The sequence below is a fragment of the Pinus tabuliformis genome, chromosome 8 (genome assembly GCF_031772625.1).
Source record: "Pinus tabuliformis cultivar Carrire ecotype Pingquan chromosome 8, CPIR1, whole genome shotgun sequence".
NCBI classification, from domain to species: Eukaryota; Viridiplantae; Streptophyta; class Pinopsida; order Pinales; family Pinaceae; genus Pinus; species Pinus tabuliformis.
Window position 1 is genome coordinate 333,763,997 of NC_142294.1, and position 21,374 is coordinate 333,785,370.

Sequence of the window (21,374 nt, forward strand, 5' to 3'; positions counted from 1 at the left end):
ATTCCAAGAGTTCACTGAAATTAAGATTGGTATCATCATACTAGCTTTCAATATCAATAATTTCATCAATCAATGCATTGACGATCTTGCTTTGATACTTTATCAGACTTAGCTTGTTGCAGAGAAGTTCTTTTTGATGTGAAATTTGAAGGTCAAGCTCATGCGCTTCATGATTGAATTTAACAGGGTCAAAAGTATTTACTTCTACTTGTTCTATTTTCTGTTGCAATTCATTTATTCTTTGATTGCTTTTCTTAATCTCAAAGTTATGCTAGTTTATGAAAAAGGAAACATGTGAAAGAAACTCTGCTTGGAACTGTGAAACCTCTTGTTTTGATTGTTGAATTCTTTCCTCTTTTTCTCTTATAAACTATTTAACTTGGGTAGCTTTATCTATACCAGTGAAAGAATAGGCCCTTTCATATTGTCTTAATTCTTCAAATTCTTGATGAGGAGAGATTGATGCATATTTCTAGATCATTTCTAATGAAGTAGCTTTGCAATGCAGTGCATATTCTAAAAACTTTTGTATCAATAACTTTCCTCTATTTCCTTATTTTCTTTAAAATGACTTTATGTTGAGGATTGTAGAATATATCAATGAGTGGAATTTCCTCAACATTTAATTTGATTTCCATGGTTAGATGTGTTAGAATTTTTCCACATTAAACCGAGCACTAATAGGTGTTTTTAAAATAACACCAGAATGTGCAAAAGTAGACTTTTGAAGAATATGGAGAAACTTTAACTGTTTGATCCATAATATTATCAATTGTATCTGACTCAGGTGATGTTGTTTCTTTCTCCTATTGTACCGGTGTTGAAGTAATATCCATAAATGTTTTCCATTCTTTGGAATTTCATTGGCCAGTTGATTGATCGATGAGGTTTGATCTCATGAATATATAAAATAAATATGAATGGGAGTAGTAGTTTGAGGTGTGACCTGTGTGGAAGAACTAGTAGTATTTTCAAGGATACCATCACCTTTAGGTAACTTGAGTAAATGGAGTGGCAAATTTGACCTATGGGTATTTCCAAGCACAAGGAAATGATGGTATTCATCTAGGGATAATTGGTTTGCTTCATTACAAATTAAAACATAAGAATAAGACCCACAAAACAAAACATTATCCTTGTTAATTTCATGGACATAGCCTTTGATATGTGGTTCTTTAGCTAAATTTTCAACTACTTTAGAAGAGCCATGAGGCTTGGAAGGAATAATAGCAAGATTTAATTTGTGTAGTGTCTGAATTTCCTTCTCAATATGCTGATAATTCTAGAGAGTGAACAAACCAACCTGTAAAGGGAAGCATGGATAAAGATTCTTGGAAGCTTTCCTAAGCTCAAGGGTTACACGTGTTGAAATTTTGATAAGCAATTTCTCTAGATAATAGTTTTTCTGGGACATAAAGAGGTAAAACATGTTGGTAGTCATTGATTCCCCAAACTGTAATGTAAACAAAAATGTCCTTAACATAATTATTCTCAATTATGTTTAAACAATCCATGGAAGCTGGAGACATCCTTGGAAGATTAGAATTGAAAATGGTTTGGTATAAAGGAATCATCATGAGGTGATAAATGTGGTATAAATGATCAAAATAGTTTTCCTCCCAAAGTACACTATGATAAACATGGATGGGAAGAGGGTTGACAAGTGTCAATTTCCATCCCATGCATGGGAAGTCCAAAGAAAAAAAATGGCGTCCATCACATAAGAAGAAATTTAAAATGGTGGGTTATGATTGGTCATTTGTTTAGAACGAAAATAGAGGATATGCTTAGCCAAGTTATCAGACACAATGTGGTCCCAGTTAAAAATAGAGCCATCGGAAGCCTTTTCAATAAAAGGGACCCAATCTACAAGGAATTGTGAGACTTGTTTCAAAGAAATCATTTGGCAAAACATGGAATCAATGAAAAATAAGGATAGGCTAAGGGATGAATAAAATATAGGCCATAGGATTCCTCTGTAAACTTATTCGGGTTACTTTTTCATTCCTTTATCAATTTAGGAAGTGCTTCTCGTTTACCCTCACAAACCTTTTCTATCAAAATTATCCACAAATTGAGAATTGTACACTATATGTGGCTCGAGAAAATGATACATACCCTAATTCATAATAAGCAACTCTAACAAGGTAAAGTACATGGTATTTACAAAGAGGTCACCCCTCTGTATGGTCAAAAAGAAGAAACCATTGATCGTCGAATCAATGGAGCATATTAATTCTAAAACCCTCCAACACCTTTTCTGAAACCACTACAGGGGGTGTCAGAGATGGCGGTTTTGAGATTTCCAAAACCACTTACAGGTTCCACTGAAGTGCACATGATGACAAGATAGGGCCCATTCCACTGGCCTCCTCCTTGATACTATCCCCCCACATGATATTGATGCTTCCCATGCATGTTCCCCTTTTTACCTCTAGGGTGGGACCTCGGGACACGTCATCATGGTCCCATCACCCTAGTGCTCTCCTTGACTACACCTCTTTTCCCCTCCAGAATGGGATCTCTAGGAAACATAATCATGACCCTGTCACTGTCATATATGCATGTATAAACATAATTATAGTGTGTGTGTGTGTGTCTATATATATATATATATATATATATATATATATATATATATATATATATATATATATATATAGATATATATAGATATATGTCCACGGCACACACACTCCCCAGGCACACATTGCAATGGCCATGACTATCACTAAAGAAGCATGGGCTTATACTTCACACAGGAAAAGTACTTGAAGTTCCTGTAACTTACATTTATTTTGATGAGATCCAACCACCTCAAATATTTGATCATGAAAATAAATTTAACTAGTCCAGGAGGGCTTAGGTGGGTTCCCTCCACAGAGCCACTATGCGTAGAATTCACATTATTTCAACTTAACAGTTAAGTTAAGTACTTAATGAACAGAAAAGGTTAAAATTCCCTCCCTAGTCATTACTCACACTACCTGCATAGTTATGCACATTCAGTGCTTACAACATTGATATAGCGTTTAGAGAAAAATCACAGTCACAAGAACCATTTAACACAATCTCTTTCTTTTTACATTATCATTGTAAATTATGCACATTTCAAGCTATCAATGAAGCTTAAGTTTAGGATTCAAAATATATACAAATACATTCATCAGTATAGGACACATGTAGATGGAATTCTCTTGAATTAAAAACAAAAGCATGGGTAACTGAGTGTTGGATAAGGACTCACAACTACATCCTATCCTCACTTGCAGTTATCACCGCTAAACCATATTCCAGAGACTGCGGGTTTTTTCTCAAGGGAATAAAACATCAACTGATAGCTGGAACAGGGACTCCATAGGCCTCCTTCCTCCACCCACTAGCTACTCAACAATTACCAAATGTATATGGAATCTAGAGGAAAACAACCTCCACCCTCTAGCTATTCAATTGTAGCCAATGAAAACACTCATGAAATCTAGAGGCTTGTTGAATCCACCCAAAAATGTCAAGAGAGTCCAAAGAAACAAGTCTCGACCCTTCAAACAAAACACAATGGTTCCACCCACCTTGGGAATCCAAAATCCACTATAAAATGAAACATCAAGAAAGGCTTAAAATATCCTCCTTTCAATAATTGAAGGAACAAAACTCCACCCTAGCCATCAAGGGAATCTAAAGAAAGACCATATCCACCCTCTAGTTATATAGGGAATCTAGATGAAATTGTTCCTCAACTAGGAGATACCTTCTTCCTGCTAGTCTTGCAAAGGCATGCTCAGCTAGCTATTAACCTAGCTATGTTAGGATCTTTAACTATTGTTGTAGCTCACCACATGTATTCGATGCCTCCCTATCCATACCTAGCTACTGATTATGGTACCCAACTCTCTCTGTTCACACATCATATGTGGATTGTTGGGTTTATCATATTTGGCGCTACTGCACATGCAACGATTTTTATGGTAAGAGACTATGACCCAACTACTCAATACAACAATTTATTAGATCACGTTCTTAGACATCGTGATGCAATTGTATCACACCTCAACTGGGTATGTATATTCTTAGGTTTCCATAGTTTTGGTCTGTATATTCATAATGATACTATGAGCGCTCTAGGACGTCCTCAAGATATGTTCTCAGATACTGCTATACAATTACAACCTATCTTTGCACAATGGATACAAAACACTCATGCTTCAGCACCTAGTTCAACAGCTCCTGGTGCAACAGTGAGTACCAGCTTAACCTGGGGAGGTGGTGATTTGGCGATAGTAGGTTCCAAAGTGGCTTTGTTACCAATTACATTAGGAACCGCGGATTTTTTGGTACATCACATTCATGCATTTACTATCCATGTGACTGTTTTAATCCTACTTAAAGGTGTTCTATTTACCCATAGCTCCCATTTAATACCTGCTAAAGCGAATCTGGGTTTTCGCTTTCCTTGTGATGGACCTGGTAGAGGAGGAACATGTCAAGTATCTGCCTGGGATCATGTCTTCCTTGGTTTATTCTGGATGTACAATGCAATTTCGTTAGTAATATTCCATTTCAGGTGGAAAATGCAATCTGATGTTTGGGGTAATATAAGTGATCAGGTAGTGGTAACTCATATTACTGGAGGAAACTTTGCACAGAGTTCCATTACGATTAACGAGTGGCTCCGTGACTTTCTATGGGCACAATCCTCTCAAGTGATCCAATCTTATGGTTCTTCATTATCTGCATATGGTCTTTTATTTTTAGGTGCTCATTTTGTTTGGGCCTTCAGTTTAATGTTCTTATTCAGCGGCCATGGGTATTGGCAAGAACTCATTGAATCTATTGTTTGGGCCCATAACAAATTGAAGGTTGCTCCTGCTATCCAGCCCAGAGCCTTGAGCATTGTACAGGGACGTGCTGTAGGAGTAGCTCATTACCTTCTGGGTGGAATCGTCAAAACATGGGCGTTCTTCTTGGCAAGAATTATTGCAATAGGATAAAGGCTAGGAGGAATTGAAAAGTATATGGCATCAAGATTTCCAAAGTTCAGCCAAGGCTTGGCCGAGGACCCAACTACTCATTGTATTTGGTTCGGTATTGCGACCGCACATGACTTTGAGAGTCATGATGATATTACCGAAGAACACCTTTATCATAAAAATTTTGCTTCCCACTTTGGTCAGTTGGAAATAATCTTTCTGTGGACCTCTAGTAATTTGTTCCATGTGGCTTGGCAAGGCAATTTTGAAGCATGGGTACACAATCCCTTATACTCTTACAGGATTTCTAATACCTACAATTATAGATACTTTACAATCCAAGGATTATCATTATGAGGATATTTGGCCCGAAGATGTAATTCACAAGGGTTATGGAGGGGTGGATTGTGTGGAAGCAGGGGGTCCACCCGCATGAGCCGGGTGTGGAGGATATGTGGTGGGAGAAACTGTAAAGTTGTTAAAAGAATTAAATGCATTTTACGAATATGATATTATATTATTCGATGTATTAGGTGACGTGGTCTGTGGAGGTTTTGCCGCTCCATTGAACTATGCAGATTATTGTGTTATTATTACAGATAATGGATTCGATGCATTATTTGCAGCTAATCGTATTATTGCCTATATAAGGGAAAAAGCTCGTACACATCCACTCCGATTAGCAGGCTTGGTGGGAAATCGTACATCTAGAAGAGATCTTATAAATAAATATGTAGAAGCATGTCCAATGCCTGTAATAGAAGTATTACCTATTATTGAGGATATCCGAGTTTCCACAGTAAAGGGTAAAACCTTATTTGAAATGGTTGGATCTGAACCATCCCTTAACTATGTTTGTAATTATTATCTAGGCATAGCAGATCAAATATTGTCCCAACCAGAAGGTATTGTCCCAAAAGAGATTCCAGCTTGGGAATTATTCAGTTTACTCTCTGATCTTTATCTAAATCCCATTGGTGGTGGGGGACAGAAAAAAAATAATAAGGAAAATTTACTTGGGTTTACGAGGATTTAGAATCAACAATTTCTCCACTTCTCCACAATTTGTTGTCAATTTGTTGACAATTTTATTATTTCTTGTTATCATTCTTTTATGTTACTAGTATTTTTATTCATTATTTCTTTTCCTTATTTATCCTAAGCCTTTTATTCCCTCCCTATTATGTCGAAAAAAATTGTTGAAACTATAACGCTTGAATGTGAAACGGGCAATTATCATAGCTTTTGTCCTATTAGTTGTGTATCCTGGTTGTATCAAAAGATTGAAGACAGATTCTTTTTGGTAGTGGGCACAAAAACATGTGGTTATTTTCTCCAAAATGCACTTGGAGTTATGATTTTTGCAGAACCCCGCTATGCAATGGCAGAATTAGAAGAAGGAGATATATCGAACCATTTGAACGATTATGAGGAATTGAAAACGCTTTGTATTCGGATAAGAAAAGATAGATACCCCAGCGTCATCATATGGATAGGCACCTGTACTACAGAAATAATAAAAATGGATTTGGAAGGTATGGCACCCAAATTGGAATATAAAATTGGAGTACCAATTCTAGTGGCAAGAGCAAATGGACTGGATTATGCTTTTACTCAGGGGGAAGATACTGTCTTAGCTATAATGGCACATCGTTGTCCAGACCAAGAATTCCCCATTGGTGATTCAAAAGAAACTAAAACAAAATTATTTTCTTTTCCTCTTTTGGAGGAAAAGAATTTGGTGGAATATGCAAATCATCCTCCCTTAGTTATTTTTGGGTCTTTACCCTCGAATTTGGTTTCTCAACTTGATACATAATTAAGATGCCAATTCATCAAGGTATCATGTTGGTTGACCACTAAGAGATATGCCGATCTTCCATCATTGGGTGATGGAGTTTATGTTTTTGGGGTTAACCCATTTCTTAGTCGTACAACAACAACTTTGATAAGACGAAAAAAATGCAAATTAATCGTAGCCCCTTTTCCTATTGGTCTGGACGGAACGCGTGCTTCGATCGAAAGGATTTGTCCTGTATTTGGTATTGAGGCCCAGAGTCTGGAGGAAAGAGAGGAACGGATATGGGAGAGTTTAAAAGATTATCTTGATTTGGTACGCGGAAAATCTGTCTTTTTCATGGGAGATAATCTAATAGAAATATCTATAGCCAGATTCTTAATCAGATGTGGTATGATCGTTTATGAAATTGGTATTCCATATATGGGTAAACGGTATCAAGCTGCTGAATTAGCGCTATTACAAAATACATGTATAAGAATGTGTATGCCCATACCACGAATTGTAGAGAAACCAGACAATTCGAATCAGATACGACGTATGCGCGAGCTACAACCCGACTTAGCCATCACCGGAATGGCTCATGCTAACTCGTTAGGGGCGAGAGGAATTGGTACTAAATGGTCAGTTGAATTTACTTTTGCCCAGATTTATGGATTTGCCAATGCGAGAGATGTACTCGAATTTGTTACCCAACCTCTACGACGTAACGAAAATTTAGATAACTTGGATCAGACCACCCTGGTTCGAAAGAACAACGAGTTATATACCAGTACTCCTGTTAAATAAGATAACAGATAATATATATTAATAGCATATGCAATATCCAGATATTAGAATATTTCTTATAAATCAATTATGTTAAATCGAATATTTCTTTATATAATATAAAAACTATTTCTATACTTAGAAATAATATATATGATAAAATCATAAATTTATCAAAATAATTCTTTGATCAAGATCAAAGGGAGTTTTAATATGATAAAAGTACTTGGTCTACTATTGGGTCCATTATCCTCATGGGTAGAAGTTTCAGGCCCGATCATCATATTTGGGCTATATTATGGATTTCTTGCTACATTGCCTTTTGGTCCCTCTAAAAAATTTTCCACGAGATCCTTCCTTTTGGGAAAACCTGGCTATGGTATAATAGCCATAAGTGGTTCTATTACGGGACAATTAATAGGATTTTTGTCCATGTATTATTCGCCCATCTATGCAGCGCTGTGGAAACCTTATGCAATAACTTTATTAGTTGTACCATATATGTTCTTTTGTTTTTCCAAATTATGGACAAACCTTCAAGTTTTGAATCTCTGCACCTCATGAATTCGATCAACAATCCAAAAGCTCTAAGTCTATTTATGGATGGTCTAATTCTTCAATTGTTGAATCCCATTCTTTTAGCAAATCCCATATTAACAAGACTAGTGAACCTATTTCTTTTTCATTACAGCCCTAATATATCATTTATGATAAGTGGTCTTTGTGGTTGGTTGGGCGGTCATATTCTATTAACAATTTTTATAAAATGGGTATCTTTCCGTATAGATCGTAATTCACTTATCGATAATACTTTATTAAGACGTTATATCAATCGAACCTTTAGTTTACTTATTCTTTGTTATTGTTCGTTCTATTTGGGTAGAGCCCTATTACCTTTTCTTAAAGGTAAAAATTATGAAGACAACAATGGCCGCTCTGTGACTATGGCTAGAGATGACCGCTCCATGGCTATGGCTAGAAAAAACCGCTCTGTGGCTATAGATCCACAAAAACTTCAAGAACTTATAAAAGAAGAAAAGTTCTTCCGGCAGCAACCATGGCCCATTATGTGCTTTGATCATAATAGGGTTTATAAACCGATACGATATATTGGAAATAGCCCATTTACTCGCCTAGGTCCTATGAGGACCGAAGTCTCTCAATATTTTTTTGGCGCATACTCAAGTGATGGAAAAAAAAGAATCTCTTTTACGTTTTTACCTAGTGTATTGGTCCTTGGGGAAAAGCTCGGTGAATATAGAGATTTTTTATATACTTCTTGCTCATTTGAGGTTCCTTATTATAGATGGAATCATACCATGAAAAGAAAAAGAGATTCTTTAGGGAATGAATTTTCGGATCGAGTGAAAGCACTAAGCCATGGATCTCCCGCTGAAAATGTTATAGAAAGGAGAGTGAAATTCTCCAATTCTAAGGGGGATTCTTTTACTGAAATGTATGATCCATTCCTTAATGGGGCATTTCGTGGAACAATAAACCAATTTGAGTCCCCCCAAATGTTGAACGATTCGATCATTTCGAATCTTTCAGATTTCATAGAGATATCTATGAGAGACCTTAAAGAGGGATTCCCGAATGATCCACTTGTGTATGGGTACCATATCTCTTATCTTTGGCAGGAATTGGAACACGGAAGCTTTCCACTACCCTGGGAGCCCTTACCTACATATACTATTCGTTCGCTTGTCCCGGTCACTATATCCTTTAATCTCGGAACTCCTCAACCCAAATATGCTTTAAATAGATTTAAATTGAAAATTTTCTCTGATCTGTTCCAGATCCCAGAAATCAATCCACCATATTGGTTGGCATTAGCCTTGAGATCATCCATTATATATGTCCCACTGCAAGTAGCTAGATGTAATGGACCGATCTACACAAACTTTTTAGTTTATGTTTACACACGATTTGACCATCTTATAAAACCTTCGCCCGTAGGTATCGTAAGAATGGATTTGATTCTTTATATGTTTAAGAAGGAATATCTTTTCGTTTACGAGAATTTGTGTTTCCTTTTCGAGTGTTTGGCGCAATATGAGTGGACAATACTACGAATGTCTCCCGTGGTTATACCTTGGGATAAGCGTTATTCAATGGAAAAGAAAGATTTTATTGCCCTTTACATGGAAATACTATTAAATGAACCTCTCCAAATTAGAGAAATTCGGAAACATGTGCCTCGATGGTCATCTGGTTTGATGATAGGTGAATATGATGACGTAGACCCAGTTCTATTATCATCGAATAGGATTCTTTCAAGAAAGGTCAAAGATACAATGACCTTTGATATTGGGCAAAGACGAATAGGAGTAGTTCAAAACCGTTATTTTGCCGAGGTAGATTATCGTCGGAACTTAATCCAAGGATCCATACGTGCTAAAAGCCGGAAAATTATGATATGGAAGAGGATACAACCGAATGTACATTCCCTTTTCTTTTTGAAAAGAAAAGAAATACCCGCTTATCCTAAAGATTATTATGACACGTCCGATTCTGGTAGAGTGGATAAGGAACAAATCGAGGAAGAAGTTAGGGAAAAAATCCAGAGAGTCGAAGATCCATTATCCCAACAGACAATTGCTGAGTCCTTATGTTTAATGTGGCAAAAATTGCACTATTTCAGACGTTTATTATTAATGGTTCAATCAAATATTAGAAAAAATATTATATTACCATCACTTATTATAGCCAAAAATATGGGTCGTATTTTATTATTTCAAGTCCCCGAATTCTACAAAGATTGGGAAGAAATGAGGAGAGAAATGCATGTCATATGTGCTTTTGATGGTACCGAATTGTCTAAAACAACATTCCCAAACAAATGGGAAACACAAGGTATGTAGATAAAGCTTCTATTTCCTTTTCGTTTGAAGCCTTGGCATAGATCCAAACCCCAATATGCAAAAAGATTGTGTTGGAGTTATTTAGCGACCTTTGGATTAGAAACTGACATACCTTTTGGTGATCCAAACTCAAAGCTAGGAATTTTTTCCAAATTTTTAAAACCCATCTTCAAAAAAGTGAAGAGACGATTGATGGGATCTACAGGAATAAGACGCGTTCCACGAGTTGGATATATAGACAAGAGTGAACTTAATGACCAAATACAAAATAAATTACTAAGTGAGACTACCCCTATGGGTAGTGCAAATGATTCATCCGAAGTTAATGATCAATTTGGATATGAAACCCAAACAATTAATGTGAAAGATCAAGATGATTGGACGACCACAATGAAAGAGCGGATCGAATCTATCACGATCATAAATAGCTCTCCTATAACTGGAATGTCTATGGTGGATTCAGAGATTCATACCAGATCGAAGGGAAGTTTTAACATATTGGGATCAACATTAAAAAAATGATTGGTTCAGATTCGGTGAATACCTGGTTTATTTCGAAATAAAAGTGTACAATTAATCCGAAAAAGGTTCTATTCAATGAAATTTTTTATCAGAAGAATGGACTGAAGAATGGACCAAGATCTCTTACCAAGTTTTATTAATTTCATTGCATCAAATATCAAATTTTGGATTCAATCCGCTTGGATTCGATCCACGAGGAATATAACAACAATTTACGAACAAATATTCATTATCAATAAAGATATTTCAAGAATCAATAAAGGTAAAATTACCAACTACTATTCAATCAACGAAAAAATACAAGATTTTGAAATTCGTCCTGATTGAAACATGTTCTCAATGTCCCAAGCATATATATTTCACAAGATATGGCAGATAAGGGCATTAGATATACAAAGAATATTGGATCACGAAAAACCACAAGATCTGAAAGAGAATAACTGGAAACAATGGTTGAGATGTTTTGACCAGTACAATTTATCCCCACAGATATGGTCTAGGATAAACCCAAATAAATGTAGAAATATAGTAAATAAGCAATGTACGTGTTATGAAGAACGATTCGTTCCTTATGAACAACAAGAAGATTCTATATTTGCGACTGTGATGGAACCTTTTTTGGGACTACTTTGGAAAATGAACAAACGTTACAGATACGATCTCTTATCATATAGTTATCTCAATTCTACAAAAGATTCAGATATTCTCAATTTGACAGATATTCCCAGACCACTAGTACAACCTGCTATACCAGATGAGCGGGATATTACCGATCGTGAAGGAATTCTCAAGGAAAAGTTTATTAATGATATTATCGAGGAGGATTGGAAGGGTACCGATTTCAATATCGTGAATGGTTCTCGTTCTACTGTTGATATTTACGATGCTATACGTTCTTGTGATTACGATCATACAACAAGTATTGACAGGCAAAAGAAAAAGATTGATCTTATTACGAATCAACAGGGGATTGACGAGATGCGAAGAGAAAATGTTGGCATTATGGATTCTCCGAAAATCGAGAAGAGAATATCCCAATTAGATCTCAATTTCTGGTTATTACCGGAACTTTCGGGAATAAAGAATATATATTATGAAACTAAATCGAAATTCATACCAGGAAATTCATTTTTATGGGAAGAACGAGAGCGGAAAAAGATAGAGGAAGAAGAACGGAAGGAAATCGCTGACATCCGCCCATCTAACCAAGAAAACCATCTAACCATCAGTCTTCGTTTTCTTTCCGAATTGATTAGTTAATCCGTCAAGTCAGTACAGTCAGTCTAGTCCATTTCAGTATCAGTCAGTACAGTAGTAGGATAGTCCACTAGTCAGTCAAGTCAGCAGTGGAATAGTTCCATGGCATTGATCATCCAACCATTGATTGGAACGTCTCTCGTGAGAAAAGACCGTGATTTGAGCCTATGTATAGCTATAAGAACACTAAATAAGTCCTAATCTTATACCCTAACCTTTCTGCTGTAGGTATTGAGCTTCGTCGACTGAGAATACCAGATTAGTCCATCAGGAAGACCACACAGAAGTCAGTAGTGGAATAATAGTCCCATGGCTCGGAAGAAAGAGATAAGTAGTTGATGTTCTGTTACGTTCCTCTTCTCTTGATCCCTTGGCTCGGGATGGTTCACTCGGTTCGTGATTCCACTTAGAAAGAACTACAATCAAAGTATGGGGAGGGATAAAGAATCACATTCCTCGAGATAGACATCAACCAAAGCAAGAAGTGAGAGAGTTGATCACAGACAAATCTAGTAGAGAAAGAGTCTGTCTTTGTCCTCCCACTCTCCTTGCTAAGTGTTGAATGATGATCGAATCTCTCTCTCTCTCTCTCTCTCTCTCTCTCTCTCTCTCTCTCTCTCTCTCTCTCTCTCTCTCTCTCTCTCTCTCTCTCTCTCTCTCTCTCTCTTATTTTCTTTCAAAAGCGATATTTTCAAGCATGGGTTTTCTTACTTCTCTTCTAGCCCAATTAAATTCATAAAGCCAGTCCATTAAAAAACTAGAACTAGACTTTAATAGCTGTCATAACTAGTTCAGATTTCATGCTACAAGAAAACCTTGAATATCCCAAGCATGCAACCTCCTCATCTCTAGAATTTGTCTCCTTTGGCTTATCCTTTTTTTTGTTGTAAAAATGTTTACATTTCATTTCATGAGAAAAACCATTGTTGGGGCTCTCGCAAACCCCTCCGCTTTGACGGAACACGACCCTCAGTATTAATCTGCTCACATGCAACATAGGAAACATACTAAAATCACATTGTTTCATGGAGCTTTATATTTACATATTTATACATTATTTACAATTATACATATATTTTCTTCAATCAGAAAACAAAAATGGATAAATAGACTTCATGGTATCATCCATTTCCCAAGTGGCTTCCTCTGGCACAAAGTTCTTCCACTACACTTTAACTTTCTCTATGGATTGATTCTGGAGGATGAGACTCCTCCATTCTAGAATGCACATGACTATGGATGGAAATCTCCATAGGGTTCCACCTATAGCACAGACCAATCAATCACATCATTAGACTCATGTACATACTTTTTAAGTAAAGAAACATGGATAGAATCATGAAATTTAACTAAAGGAGGTAAAGCCAACATATAGGCCATCGGTCCAATCCTTTTAAGGATCTCAAAAGGCCCACAATATCATGGTTCCAATGCGGCACATGAACCAATATTCAAGGAACACTTCTTGTGTTTGATTCTTAAGAAAACATATTCTCCTACTTGGAACTCATTATGCACCCTATGTTGATATACATAGCTTTTTTATCTATCTTGTGCCACCTTTAGATTCTACTTGATGACTTGAATTTGTTGCTCCATTTCCTTGATCATATCAGGCCCAATATGCACTTTGTTCACTTGATCACTCCAACTAATAGGAGTATTGAAACTTCCCCCATACAATGCCTCAAATGGGATTATCTTTATAGATCCTTGGTATCCATTGTTGTATGAAAACTCTACAATTGTAAGATACTCCTCTCACTTATTAGGTTGATGCATCACAAACATACTCAACATATCTTCGAGGATCCTATTTTTCCTCTCTATCTACCCATCCATCTATGGATGATATGTTATACTTAATTCCAAATATGTCCCCAAACTTACAAATAGTTGCTTCAAAAATCTTGAAGTGAGCTTAACATATCTGTCTAACATAATTTTCTTGGGAATACCACGAAGTCTCACAATATCCTTTGTGAATATTTGTGCCACCTCACTAACCAAGTTGGTGGAATTGACAACTAAAAAATGAGCTACCTTTCTCAATCTATCAACAACCACCATAACTACATCATGTTTCCTAGAGGTTCTAGGAAAACTTATGATAAGATCCATAGAGATTACCTCCCATTCCCATTCAACAACTACCATAACTACATCATGTTTCCTAGAGGTTCTAGGAAAATGTATGATAAGATCCACAGAGATTACCTCCCATTCCATAGAGATCAAGACTCCATTGATCCCTTCCTTGATGGAATCTATGCATAGAACAAAATCCTTATCAAGATCTACTATACTCAATAATGGTGCATTCACGAGAAACTATTTCAATTTCTCAAAGCTTGTTGCACACTTAGCTGTCCACTCAAATTTCTTCCCCTTTCTCTGTAAGGATGTGATAGGATGGCCTATCTTGGAGAAATTTCTAATAAATCTCCTTTAATAACCTACTAATCCTATGAATGATTTTATTTCACTCACATTTTTTAGAGTTTTCCACTCCAATATGGCCTTGTTCTTCTCTAGATCAACTAATATCCCTTCCTTGGAGACAATATGCCCCAAATATCATATTTGTGATTGGAAGAAATCACACTTGCTGAGATTTTCATAGACCTTGTGCTCCCTTAGAAATTGTAATATTACAACCAAATGTTTTTCATGCTCTTCCTTAGTGTTTGAATACACTAATATGTCATCGACAAATATAATGACAAAATTTTACAAATAAGGACCCAACGGATTATTCATTAAAAACATGAAAGTGGTAGGAGCATTAGTAAGCCCAAAGGGTACCACTAAAAACTCATAATGTCCATATATTGTCCAAAAAGTAACTTTATGAATGTCCTCCTCCTTGATCCCTACTTGATGGTATCTAGACCTCAAGTTGATCTTGGAGAAGACTATTGCTCCCCTCAATTAATAAAAGAGATCATCAATTATTGGAAATGGGTACATGTTTTTCATGGTTGCCTTGTTTAATTTCCTGTAATCAATTCATAATCTAAGGGTCCCATCCTTCTTATTTACAAAGAGTAATAGAGCTCCCCATGGTCACACACTTGGCCTCATATAGCCCTTTTCCAACATCTCCTTTAGCTACAATTTTAGCTCAATCAACTCAGGGGTACTCAACAGGGTCTCTTTCTTTTCAAATTATCACTGTAAATTATGCACATTTCAAGAAATCAATGCAACTTAAATTTAAGAGTCAAAACATATACAAATACATCCATTATTACATGATACATGTACAAGGACTTATCTTGAATTGAAAACAGAAGTATGGGAAACTAATTTTGGGGCAAGGACTCTCCACCCAACCATAGACAACTACAACCAGTCCTCACTTGAAGCTATCACCCCCAAGCCACATTCCAGTGAATGAGAGGCCTTGCTTAAGGGGAGAAAACATCAACGGCAATATGAAACAGGGAATCCAAAGGTATCCTTCCTCCACCCACCAACAACTCAATAGTTGCCAAATCTACAAGGAATCCAGAGGCCAACAACCTCCACCATCTAGTTATCTAATGGCATCCAATCAAAACACACATGGAATCCAAAGGCTTGTTTCCTCCACCCAATAATGTCAAGGGAATCCATAGAAATAAGTCTCCACCCTTCAATTAAAACAAAGTGGTTTCATCCACCTTGTGGAATCTAGAATCCACTATAAACCAAATAGCAAGAAAGGCTCCAGAGATCATCCTTTTAAGAATCCAAGGAAAAACCGTCCACCACAACCCTCAAGGGAATCTGAAGAAACACCATCTCCACCCTTTGGGTATACAAGGAATCGAGAGGTCATTGTTCCCCACCAAGGATAGATATTCTTCCTTCTTGCCAACAAAACTGATATCACTATCTTTCTTTTCTTCCTGAAAGTATCCTTTATTATTCCTCCTACTCTCCTCATTACATGTTGAACGATGATCGAATGCCTCTCTCTCTCGTTTTTATTTTCTTTCAGAAGTCAAATTTTCTTCCCTTTTTTCCATAGTTGTTTGCATAGCGTCTAAAATTCATAAATTACTTGTCCTTCTTCCTTGTAATATTTTTCAAGACAGGTTGGCCCTGTGTACTTCTCTTACAGCCCAATTAACTTTAGAAAACCAATCCATTAAAACAAACCAACCAACCTTTAATGGTTTTCATAACCAATTCATTTTTTCTACAACAAGGAAACCTTGAATATCCCAAGCAAGAAACCTCCTCAACTTTCGAACCTATGTCCCTTGACTCAACCCATTTTTTTTGTAAAAATGTGTACATTGAATTTCATGAGAAAAACCATGGTTGGGGTTGTCACATCCTTGATGCAATATTGTAAATTTATTATATTCCAGGTTGAACAAATGTTTAATAAATTCTGAATTATCATCCAGATCCCAACAACAAAATAACACAATAAAATTAAATGTGTAACTGTCTCTTCCTCTATTTTGCACATGGGGCATCTCCTAGATCCTTGAAAACCCCTTTTCCATAAGTTATCCCATGTGAGAACTTTATTTTTAAAGCATAACCAACCAAATAGTTTCAATTTCATGGGGAGCTTCCACTTCTAGAGTTTATTATACCACCATAACTAGTTTGTGACCACTGGGGAATTTGAAACATGCATATAAGCCTCCCTCACTAGAACCTTCCCATCCTCCTAATTCCCATTCCAATGTAATAAGTCCTCTTCCTATGAAAGGGTTACCCCTTCCTAATCAATGTCATTAATATATAAATTCCAATGTGTTTCCCATTTAGCTTCCAAGCCCAGGTCTCTAGGGGAACACCAAATTGTGCCTAAACGGGGAAAATGACAATCTTCCATAATCTAATTCAGATAATAGATCCCTTTTTGATGGAGGAATTTAATCACTTTTTTGTGGAATATATGAGTTACCAACAAATAAAACAAAGGCATCCTCTCTAATACTTACCTTAGTTCCATTGTCAATTTTCAAATATATGCTTCCAGCCGGCCAATGTTTAATTTTGAAAAGAGAACACCAAATGGAATTCACCTCTTTGGATGTAGATATGTTCTATTTGATACAAAACATGAATGAGGGTATCTGAAAGGTAAAATTTATCTTTTACCAAGTACGACCATAAGTCTTCTCCACAAATCGCACTCTAGAGTGTTTTAATTACAAGAGTCGAGTCGAAACCCCTTCAAGTTCTTAAGTCCCCATCCTCCTTCCTTTTTAGGTTGTATCAGTTCCTTTAAGTTTACCAAGTGAAACATTGTCCTATTTGTACTACCTTCCCATATGAAATTGTCTATTAATGAATTAATCTACTTGATAATGGATTTTGGCACCATAGCAATATGCATCAAGTCCACATGCATGTTTTGAAGCATGACCTTGACTAAAATGAGTCTCCCTCCCCTAGTTAACCATTCACAGGTCCACATATTCATATTACTTTTTAATTTTCCAATTAACCACCTCCAATATTGCATAACATACTTATTGGGTTTAAAGAAAAAACCTAAGGAAGTAAACCTTTGAGATAATGGATAAATGTGGATAGTAAAAAGATTAGAAATTTTGATTAAAATTCTAGCATCAACCTAAAAACAAATGAAAGCATATTTTTCCTTACTCATATATAAACTAGTAGCACAACTGACGGAATAGGTTACTTTGTAATAATTTCTTCATTCCATGAGAGCACCATTTCCAAAACAAAGGACATCATCAAAAATGTATATGAGAGATTGACAGGTTCCTAGCTACCTGAATGCCTGTAAATTTAGTCCCTCATCTTCCCCAATTTTATTAGTTGAATTTAAGCTTCAATTACAATTATAAACAACCATAGTGACAAGGAACACCCTTGTCTCAATTGCCTTGTTTCCTTAAAAATCATGGAAGCAACTCCATTTATTAAGGTTGCAAATTGAACAAAAGATACACACACCATAATCCACTGAACCACTCCAAAAGTAAGACTAATCTTATGAAATGTTGTATGAAGAAACCCAAAATCAACATAGTCATATGCCTTCACAAGGTCTAATTTCAAGATGAGGGCATTTCCTTGTCTTACTTTTAGCAAGTGTAAGCACTCTTGAGCCTCCATGATGGCCTCATGAATTTTTCTCATCTTAAGAAAACCAAACTATTCCCGAGAGATGTAGGAAGATAATGTTTCTCTCAATCAACAATTGATAATCTTTGAAATTAGTTTGTCAACAAGATTACACAAGTATATGGGCTTATAATCCTTGAAAGATTGAGGCTTTGTATGTTTTTGGAATGAGAACTATAAATATTGAATTCAAAGCCCCATAGACCTTTCTAGAACATCTATATTCTTCCACCAATTTTTGTAAGTCGTCCCCCTCCCCAAATATAAGATCAAAGAATGAAGAAAAATCTCAACTAGGCATCCATCAAGTCTTGGAGTCTTGTCCTTGGAAAAAGTCCAAAGGACCTTTTCCAATTTAGTAATAGTAACCGACCTCCCAATATATTCAACATCTTCCGACAAGAAGATACTCAGGTATGATTCTAAGACTTTCAATTGATTATCAATGTTGACTTCTTCTATGGTAGTATATAATCCCCTAAAATATTTTACCACTTCTAATTGCAAGTTGCCCCAAGAGTATATAATATCTCCTCCTGCATCCTATAGATCACAAATAGAATTCTACCTTATGCATTGCATAACAAATGATGAAAAAAATTTGTATTGTTATCCCTGACCTTTATCCAAACCACTCTACTTTTTAAGCACCATTTTTCCTCTTATAATCTAATAATATATCTCTTTTTGTTCTCTGATTACATTAATTACTTTTTGGTCTCCATAGAGAAGTAATCAAGATGAGTTGGGTTGTCTAGATTTTTTACATTTAATTCAATTTCCTTCAACTAAATATGGTTCTTTTTCTTCTTATTACTTTCCTAGATTTTAATATATTATTTCAACTCCTTAAATTTAAAAACAAAATTACCCATTTGTGAATAAAAAACATATTCCAACGGCTTCATCCAATTAGATCTATTCAAAGATAAAAACTCATCCTTCACCAACCAAGCATGATTAAACTCTAAAGGGATATTTCAATAACAAATTTCATCTTGTCATTGCAAGAAGATAGGAAGGTGGTATAAAATTCCCAAAGTATAGATATAAGACCTAGTGGTTCCCAAAAAGTAAAGTAGATATTACTTAACCAAAAAAAGTCCATTCTCTTAGTAATTCCATCCCTTCCAACCCTCCCATTACTCCAAGTAGGATGGGAAATACTACGAGAAATATCCATAAGTTGATTATGGGAAAAGACCTCATTGAATAAAGTCACCAAAGGATCCATCCTATTGTGGGCCCTCCAAACCTTGCTAGCATATAGATAAATATTTAAATATCCAGTAGAAATAAGAGAATTCACTCTTAAATGCCACAATAATACAACATATTCTTGAAGACATCTCTCTAATAAAAAGAACCATAATGATTCACAATATAGACCAGAATAACATAGTCTCTAAACTAACCCAAAATGATAATCCTTATTTAAGATTTAAACAAGGAAAAATATGTAACCCTCAAGTTCCACATTATAGCCAAGCCACGTGAAATACATGTATCTTCAATCCTACTTAGGTTCTAGCTAGGGCAGACACTGAGCAAGGAAGGGTTGGCCTTATCCACCAGATCCATAGTTTCATGTATGAGAATTAGTGAAGGACATTGTGATTGAATGAAGTGAGTCAAGGAGGATTTTTTTGAGGCACCTCCTAGACCTCTCATATTTAGAGACATAAGTATCATGGAGGAAATGGAGAAAAGCGAAAAATCTCCAAAAGCCTTAGAAACCACACTTTCATTAGTTAAAGGAGGAATATGATTCCCCAGTAAGGTTTTCATTTCGAAAATGACTCCCATGGAATCAAAAACCTTACCCCTTTGAGCCAATATTTTGGTCTTCCTAATGGTTACACTCTTAGTTGAATCAAGATGGGGAATAGGATGTGAGTAGATAGTAAAGAAGATAGGAAGAGGATACAACAAGGATGAATAATCTAATGGCTATGAAGGAGGAATTCTATCATCAACGAATTGTGGGAGATAAGATGGTTGAGACATGGTTTAACTCACCCCATAAGTCTTGAATTGAATATGGAGATATTGGGAGGCAATCAACCATCAATTATGGGAGACTTGGTGTCAACAATAGCACAATTTAAGGGATTGAGAAGGGTATCCAAAATAGTTTGGGTCCTAGTTTCCTTAGACTCTAGGAGGACGAGAATTCAATAATGGGAGGATTTAAAAATAAGAGGGATACTTGAACCCCTAGACTTGATTGAAGAATTATAACATATCAGAGATGCCACCCCACCAGTTAAATCCTTTTTAGGGGTATGTATATGTGGATCATTAGAAATAGTAGACTCTAAGGGTCCAACTAATAATGCAGATGGTGAGAAAGAAAAATATTGAGATACCGTACTTGATGATTTTTGCAAAGAAATGGAGGGTGAATCATTACCTACTTGCTTACTGCCAAAAGAGGTTTATTTGGAATTCTCATGCACACACTCCTCCATAGGATGAAAGTTTCTTCTTCTTTGGCATTGGTGGATCAAATTCCATGTCCAGTAGCACCCCAAGAAATGAAAAGGGGTATGTCAATAGTCTATCCTCTGTCCATGAGAATTTTCCTCCCATCCGAGATTAAATTCTGCCTTTAAATCACCTACAAAGTACACTTCAACAAGTAACCAGAACACCCTCTTATCTACTCCAAATAAGCTTCTCTCATAAAGGAAAATGAACATTCCAAATGCATTTCCAATAAGGAAAAGTGCCTTGTAGGTCTAGAGTTCTATGCAAAAACTCAGAAGTTAATCCAAACAACCTTGTGGCTTAGATTTTCCACAATAAGATTGAAACGAACATGCCAATGCCTTAATTATATTACTCCCCTTCCCCAAACCCAAGTAACTCAAATGATTTTGTCCACATCTACAAGATACAAGAAATGGATACATAACCAATTGTTTAGAAGTAGGGTCATCTTTGGACTGTAACCTAGAATAGGCTTCAATTTTTATACAACACAAGCCTCCATTTTCTTCAAACTGCAAGTTGCAAACTCCCAAAATCGAACAATAGCTCTCTTACTAAGTCCTAATACCTTGTCAAACATAACATCCCTTCTGAATA